Here is an 8,834-nt window from a genome sequence, read left to right on the forward strand (position 1 = left end):
GCTGTAATGCCCTGCATGTCCTGACACCTTTCTATCGTAGCTGCAATGCCCTGCATGTCCTGACACCTTTCTATCGTAGCTGCAATGCCCTGCATGTTCTGACACCTTTCTATCATAGCTGCGATACTCTGCATAATCTGACACCTTTCTATCATAGCTGTGATACTCTGCATAGTCTGACACCTTTCTATCATAGCTGTAAAGGCTCATACTCAACTGCGAGAAACTCAGATGAGTCTCGCACGTCAATACCCGGCGCTGCTGCCGGCACTCAGGAGCAGAGCATGGGGCTGCATGTATTCCTATGCGGCCGCACGCCCCGATCTGAGTGTCGGGTGCAGTGCTGGGTATTGCCATGTGAGACTGATCCGAGTTTCTCATGAGTATGAGCCCTAATGCTCTGAATAGTCTGACACCTTTCTATCATAGCTGAGATACTCTGCATAGTCTGACAGCTTTCTATCATAGCTGAGATACTCTGCATTGTCTGACACATTTCTATCATAGCTGTGACACTCTGCATAGTCTGACACCTTTCTAACATAGCTGTGACACTCTGCATAGTCTGACACCTTTCTATCATAGCTGTAATGCTCTGCATAGTCTGACACCTTTCTATCATAGCTGTAATGCTCTGCACAGTCTGACACCTTTCTATCATAGCTGTAATGCTCTGCACAGTCTGACACCTTTCTATCATAGCTGTAATGCTCTGCATAGTCTGACACTTTTCTATCATAGCTGTGATGCTCTGCATAGTCTGACACCTTTCTGTCATAGCTGTGATGCTCTGCATAGTCTGACACCTTTCTATCATAGCTGTAATGCTCTCCATAGTCTGACACCTTTCTATCATAGCTGTAATGCTCTGCACAGTCTGACACCTTTCTATCATAGTTACTATGCTCTGCATAGTCTGACACTTTTCTATCATAGCTGTGATGCTCTGCATAGTCTGACACCTTTCTATCATAGCTGTGATGCTCTGCATAGTCTGACACCTTTCTATCATAGCTGCGATGCTCTGTGTATTCTGACACCTTTCTATCATAGCTGTAATGCTCTGCACAGTCTGACACCCTTCTATCATAGCTGTGATGCCCTGCATGTTCTGACACCTTTCTATCATAGCTGCGATGCTCTGCATAGTCTGACACCTTTCTATCATAGCTGCGATGCTCTGCATAGTCTGACACCTTTCTATCATAGCTGCGATGCTCTGCATAGTCTGACACCTTTCTATCATAGCTGCGATGCTCTGCATAGTCTGACACTTTTCTATCATAGCTGTGATGCTCTGCACAGTCTGACACCTTTCTATCATAGCTGTGATGCTCTGCACAGTCTGACACCTTTCTATCATAGCTGTGATGCTGTGTATTTTCTGACACCTTTCTATTATAGCTGCAATGCCCTGCACATTTTGATAAATTTCTATCATAACCAGCAGTAACTTTTTGGGTAATTTGTGCTGCAGTAGCTCTTAGGGGTCCGGACCCCAATAGCCTTCTCTTCCCACATTCATCAATGAGCTTTTGGTGAGCAAGGACTCCCGTTTTGAAGATGCTCTGACCCAGTTGTCTCAACACAACTCCCCATATATTTCCATACTGTGCCCACGACAGTATGTGTGCACATGTGTAGGAGTTCTTGTGTGAAGCACTGTTTGTTGGGGGGGCGTTATCCTTATTTATTTTACTGGAGGGACTGGCTATAAAGCTCAGAGACCCCAGGTTACTCGTTTACTATGACAACTATGCAACCTTCTTCATACAGGTAGAGCACAAATAACAGAACCAATATTCAAATAATATAGCGCCATATAGTGCTGAGCTATGCCAACCAACAGTGGCCAAATAATACAGTATCCAGAAAAGGATGTTCCTAAAATTGGGTGGACACTGTATGGAAACCCCTTACAAGATCACTATATGGGACCCTCATAAGACATCGCAGAGCATCCCCCTTATGTCCCTGGTAAGACTCACTAGTAACTGCGAGCCATTAGATTCATTAGTTCGGTCCCTTACATGCAGTTTTGGATACTGCAGGAACAGCTGATCATCGGGACAGCTTTCATTTATATAGGGGTGGTCTAGATGAGTTACCCCCTTAAGGGAAATGTTAATTTTGCATCAAATACATCTTCACTTCAGCAGATAGATTGGATTGAGAATTTCAGTAAGTCCTTAAGGAAGGGACATTCATCAATTATAACGATGTTTTAGGGCAAAATGCTACAAAGTCAACAAGTGAGTAACATATGAAAAGTGTGCAATCATCGTTGGCCACCGCCATGAGTCAGGAAACTTTATGAGAATCCAACAGAGAATTCCCAGCTGTCAATAGGAGCTGACCATGGTGCTGATCTGCAGTACCACCTGCCCTGACACCACATACCTAGCAATGATCACCCTCCTTGAGGTTTAGAGCATATCCTCTTCAACCTAACGCTGGCACTGCCAACCAAGATTATTTTCACTACTGCAATGCCTGACCTTGTGTGTACAATTAAATTAGAGAATTAATGTGACCCGATTCCATCGCACCAATATATTGTATACTGTCCTCTCTCTAAAAAAGATGCGTTTTTAAAGAATTCTTAAAAATGTGGGGAATAGGTATTAGTCGGATTGTCTGGGTTAGTGCTTTCCAGAAAAGTGATGCAGCACAAGATAAGTCATAGAGACGGAGGTGCAAGGTTCGGATTATGGAGAGTTAGTCTTAGGTCAGTTGCAGAATAGAGGGCACGGGTAGGGTGATAGACAGAGATGGGGGAGTAGATGTAGGGTGGTAAATAACTTTGGAGAGCTTTGTGGGTGAGAGTGATAAGTTTATATTGTACTCTTTTGCAGATGGGCAACCAGTGCAATGACTGGCACAGAGTGGAGGCATCGGTGTATCGGCTGAACAGAAATACGGCTCTGGGGTAGTGCTTTCCAGAAAACTAGCACAGCACAAGAGAAGTCTTGGAAACGGAGGTGCGAGGTTTGGATAATGGAGGATAATAGTCTTAGATCAGTTGCAGAACGGAGGGCACGGATAGGTTGATAGAGGTGATGGGAAAGATAAAGGGCAGTGAAGAACTATGGAGAGCTTTGTAGGTGAGAGTGATAAGTTTATATTGTACCCTTTAGCTGATGGGCAACCAGTCGCTCAAGACTTTTTGACCAACAGACTTCTCAGGAATCTGGTGGCAGTCGATGACAGTTTTCTCTTTCTGACATATTTAGATAATGCAACCAGTGTTCCTTTATGTTTCATCTTGTGAATTTTGCTTTTAGCTATATCTCTAGGGACATTCAATGCCTTTGTATCTTTTTTTTTTTTTTTTTAATCACTTTCCTTGTTTGATGTCTTCTCTAAACTTTTTAGACCACTCTTTACAACCCAAGAATGATAGTAACCTGGAGGCCATTGCCCATAAAGAATGGGATAAGATTCATCGGGAAGCTGGTGTCTGGCTATGCATCATGTCTGCAGCAGGTTATAACACCTAGAAATGCTCTACTGAGGACTACAGACGTGGTTATAAAGGGGGTGAATAATTCTAAGACTGCAGTAATCAGTAAAAGTGTCATTTTGGGCTAAATTTGATGAAACCACTTGTTACAGTGGGTGTAGAAAGTATTCAGACCCCTTTACATTTTTCACTCTTTGTTTCATTGCAGCCATTTGGTAAATTCAAAAAAGTTCATTTTTTTTCTCTTTAATGTACACTCTGCACCCCATCGCGACTGAAAAAAACAGAAATGTAGAAGTTTTTGCAAATTTATTAAAAATGAAATAATTAAAACTGAAATATTTCATGGTCATAAGTATTCAGACCCTTTGCTCATTGTTGAGTAGAAGCACCTTTTGAGCTAGTGCAGCCATGAGTCTTCTTGGGAATGATGCAACAAGTTTTTTTGGGATCCTCTGCCATTCTTTCTTGCAGATCCTCTCCAGTTCCGTCAGCTTGGATGGTGAACATTGGCGGACAGCCATTTTCAGGTCTCTCCAGAGATGCTCAATCTATACATGTGTCACCTCCGGCGGCCATTTTCTTGGAGACCACAGCATTACAGGAATTGAAATGTGGGGGCTCGGGATTTCACAAAATGTTGACGGAGCCCCCGCACCACCGAGCATCTGCAAAACTGCCACGCATCAGCCTGGGATGAGACTCCTGGTAAGTACATCCGGACTATAAGACGCACCCCCATTTTCCTCCAAACATTTTTGGGAAAAAAAGTGTGTCTTATAGTCCGAAAAATAAGTTTTTTTTCTAAAGTGGTGAAAAATAATTCAGAAATTTGTAAGAAAAAAAATGTTTGCTTATGTCGCCATTTTCCAAAACCTGTAGCGTTTTCAGTTTTCTGACACTGGGGCTGGTGATGGCTTGTTTTTTTGCACCCAGAGCTGATGTTTTTATTGATACCATTTTGGTGTAGATATGATGTTTTGATCGCCTCTTATGGCAATGTCGTGGTGGCCAAAAAAAATTAATTCTATATAAAGATTATTATAAAAAAAATATATAAAGATTATTATTAAATTCTGGCTTTTCGATTTTTTGTCTAGTTACACATGGTCCATATGTGATAAAATGTAACTTTATGTAAAAGTGATGCAAAATATAAATAGATAAAGCATCCATAGAGGTTTATTCTTATGACACGTCCACAGGATAAGTGATAACTTGCAGACCACCATTGGAACCCCCCACACATCCCTGAGAATAGGCTCTGAAATGCTCAGCTAGAATACAGTGGTGACCCTTCATCTTCGAGCACCATTCACTTCTATCAGGTAATTTCAGAGCCCCATTACCAGGATCGGTTGGGGTCCCAATAATTAGCAAGTTATCACCTATGTCATTGTCACACACAGTGTAGGACAGACTAAGTGCAACACAAAGGGATAAGGAGAAGGGGAACCAAACACTAGGGAAGGGGGTAGTGGAGACCCCTGAACAGATCTAACATCACCCTGTCTGTCCTATCGTCCCTATATAGGTTCCGCACCTATCGCCGAGCATGATACCTAATTCCTGCCTGACCCTGGCAATAAGGCTACGTTCACATTTGCGTTGTGCGCCGCAGCGTCGGCGCCGCAGCGCACAACGCAAACAAAAACGCGGCAAAACGCACGCTAAAACGCTGCGTTTTGCGCCGCATGCGTCGTTTTTGCCCGCAAGTTGGACGCAAAAAAAATGCAACTTGAAGCGTTTCTTGCGTCCAACGCTTGCGGCCATGCGGCGCAAAACGCAGCACAACGCATGTCCATGCGCCCCCATGTTAAGTATAGGGGCGCATGACGCATGCGGCGCCGCTGCGGCGCCCGACGCTGCGGCGCTGACCGCAAATGTGAACGTAGCCTAAGCCCTGCAAAGGGGAGGAAAGGATGTGCACTAGTCAATCCCCACTACCACTAAAGACAACTGGGATAGACAAACGAAACAAGGGACCACTTAGCTTGAGAAGACTCAGAGAGAAACATCAACGTCCTCCGAACTTCAAAAAGGACGATAGTCGACTGAAACTGCTCCAAGCCTCAACAGGGAAATGCAAATAGAAAATATCACCCTCGCTTGCAAGCAGGAAGTATATCAACAGTCAGGTTTAGTACCGGGGGAGGTGGCCACTTGTCTGCAAAGCAAACTACTGAGACCTTCTGCAGACATGCAGTGCAACGGTCTGCAGCCTCTGACATATCCGTGACAGTCATAGATAGATGATGTCATCCCATTTACTACAATTTGATGATGTAATTTTATTTTTTTGTGTGTTTATTTATTTTTTTAATTTAATGCATTGTTTTTACAGTTTAGAAAAAGTTTCTTCTTTCGTCTTTGGCAGCATTTAAATAAACAATGGAACTTCTAACCAGACTGTTGACAGTACAAAGCCCACCATGATGATCAGTGCAGCCGCAGGAATGCCTGCTCCTAGCCTGACAAAGGAAGGCAAATTGCATAATAAAGTTTCATTAACGAGGGGGATCCTAAGTCCAAACTGAGGAATTTCCTCTCTGAGTCACTGTTATAATGTCAGGGGGCTCTGGTTGTGTTGTCCAGGCGTTAACCCTTTCAATAGCCAGGAATCCAAACACGTCTTACAAAGATCACTCTTAAAATGTCAGCAATGTTTTTTTTTTATTTTTTGTGTTTTCTTCTACAGTCCAGAAAAATATTTGTGGTTACTTTGGCCCCAACAAAGATGGGACGAAGCCAAATATCCCAGCTCCCTCCATAATCATCTCCAGAACTGTGTGGCGGGCAAGTCCAAGGCTGAGGATCCTCCATGGGGCTTGTATCATGGTCGTCTTCTTCTTACAGATTAGGTGTGACCTTCTCCTTCCAGTGATTTTGTGAATTGTTTCCAGCAGAGTTGTATCACCGTGATTTGGTTTCTGTTTTATTTTATTTTTTTAAGTTTTCAGTTGCATTAAAAGTATTTAGAAAATAAAGACAAGAATACTGGATTACACCTAAGAACTTTTTGCATCTGAATGTTTGGACTTAATTTTCTTGACATTACAATAAAAACCTGAATCATTTATTTTTATTGTATTTCTTTTTTTTACAATCTATTTTTATTCTTTCGTTGTATTTTTTTTTTTTATTATATATTTTTGTTCATGATTAAGGGGGAAGCCATCCTGGAATCAGTCATCAGGTTCATCGGGAGGCAAACCCTGATCTTAGAGCAGCATAAAGTAGGAACAGAGACACTGACTACAGTAATGTATCACTTACTGGGTTGCTTGCTGCTATTTTGATAAAAAATAGTTTTACTAGCAGGAGATTATCACTAGAGGACTAGTAAACTTTCAGCCATGTAGTCCTACATGTTCATGAGCGCTGTAGAACCTCACCTCCTCCACTGACTGTCAGCTTTCTGCCTATGCACAGTGTACACATAAATCTGCCAATCAGTGGTGTGGGCGGGGTGATACAGAGATCAGCATTCAGGGAACTGCAGAGATAACACTGATTTTGTCAAAGCTGTAGCAAGTTGCCAAGTAAGTGACACATCTCTAGAGTCGGGGTCTCTTCCTCTACGTTATGCTGCTGTCAGATGGAGTAGCCAAACCCAGACTTAGATTCCCTTGCTAAAATTTGACTCTCCCTGAATAACTTGTCCGGGGAGTCACTTTGAAAAGTCTCTTAAAATCATCAACTTCGTAAGTGCACACCATGTAATGCTTCATTTTTCCTCTAGAGGCGCTGCAGGGGAATTGGAAACTGACACAAGGGACCTAGGGCAGAGACAGACTGCTGTATAACTCGTGCGATGATCGCATCGCACTGCACGAATTGTCCCGTCACCTCTCCTGACCTGAGCATGACAGTGTGATGTATTTCTATGCATCTATGCAGCTATAAATCTCAGGTTAGGAGACCAGACAGCCAGGAGGAGGTTTACGATACGATCCTCGCACGAGTCATACGGCAGTCTGTCTCTGCCCTTACAGAGAGACTGAACGTTCTTCTATCTCTCTCGGTTCCGCTGCCATCACTTCATTCTAATTTGGAATTCCAGACCCTCATTTTTGGGGTCCATGCGGTCAGACCCCCACAATCTATAACTTATCCCCTATACTTTGGAAAAGTGATAACTTTTAATGAAAGGAAGTTTTTATGCATTCATAAAAGGATTAAAATAACATAATTTCTGCCATATTTTTCACTATTTTGTAAACTCCATTTATTCTGTGTTAGTCCGCATCGTTAATGGATTATACAAGCATGACTTCTTTTCTCCAAAAACAGCGCCACACCTGTTTACAGCTCATGTATGGTATTGCATCTTGGCTCCATTCACTTCAATGGAACTAGGCTTCAATACCCCCATACAGCCTAGGGATAGGTTAGGTGCTGTTTTTGGAAAAAAAATTGTTTATAAAAAAAAAAATAGAGCGAATCGGAGACAAGTCCAAAGATAAAAAGTTTTTGAAATGGAGAACAAAATACGGACGTCTTATTTCATTTCTGGCCATGGAAGCAAATCGTTCATAGTATAAAATAAAAACAATTTTTACTTCTGTTTTCCGCCGATGAGTCAGAGGAGAACTGCGGCCAAAGTACCTTTTTTTTCTATATTAAACTGACTGCCTTTGCACAGCCGGGCTATGGGGACACTGGTGAGAAAGAAAGGGAAAACAGAAACAAGCAGGGAACACGGAGCCAAAATCATGACTCAGACCTAAGGTTTAAAGGGATATAAATAGGGAAACATTATAATAATAGTAACAGTTAGATTACAGAAACCTCTGTGCTGCCGATACTGAAACCTATTGTATTAATGGGTTAAAGGGTTATTCCTCCATCTCCACAGATGGATATTTTCGGATAGAGCTTGTAAAAAGAAGCACTTTTGCAATTTACTGCTTATTAAAATTGTCAGCCGTTCTTGAGATATTTACGTTTTTCATTTATTTACATCTGGTTGCCTAGGAGACCGACCACTGCTGCTGTCTAGTTTATATGCACTGCGCTGAAGTTGGTCAGGATTAGAAGGTAACAGGGCACTCCAGCAATCCTGTCGAGCTTCCAAACAATTCTTGTAAGCACTGCGTGCGCACTAACAGCGGTGGTCGGTCTCCAAGGCAATGAGCTGTAAACAAAAGAAAAGGGCTAATATCTAAAAACCGACTGGAAATTTTAATAAGCAGTATATTGAAAAAATGCTCATTTTTTCAACAATGCTTATTTATGAAAATGAGAGTAACCCCCTTAAAGGGGTTGTCCACTACTTTAAACTATAACCTTAAAGGGTTAGACCCAAGAAAACAAGTTATTGCCTATCCATAGGATTATTCAGGAAGAAATAAAAACAACCTTTACTTAC

General features: G+C 42.1%; 1 long non-coding RNA gene across 1 annotated transcript; it reads left to right on the forward strand.

The window, feature by feature from the left end:
- Positions 1-4,234: 4,234 nt before the first annotated feature.
- On the forward strand, positions 4,235-6,535 carry LOC143781554 (uncharacterized). The gene is made up of 2 exons (XR_013216759.1): positions 4,235-5,053; positions 5,365-6,535. It is a non-coding gene; the product is annotated as an uncharacterized LOC143781554 (long non-coding RNA).
- Positions 6,536-8,834: the final 2,299 nt, after the last annotated feature.

The sequence above is a fragment of the Ranitomeya variabilis genome, chromosome 6 (assembly GCF_051348905.1).
Source record: "Ranitomeya variabilis isolate aRanVar5 chromosome 6, aRanVar5.hap1, whole genome shotgun sequence".
Lineage (NCBI taxonomy): Eukaryota > Metazoa > Chordata > Amphibia > Anura > Dendrobatidae > Ranitomeya > Ranitomeya variabilis.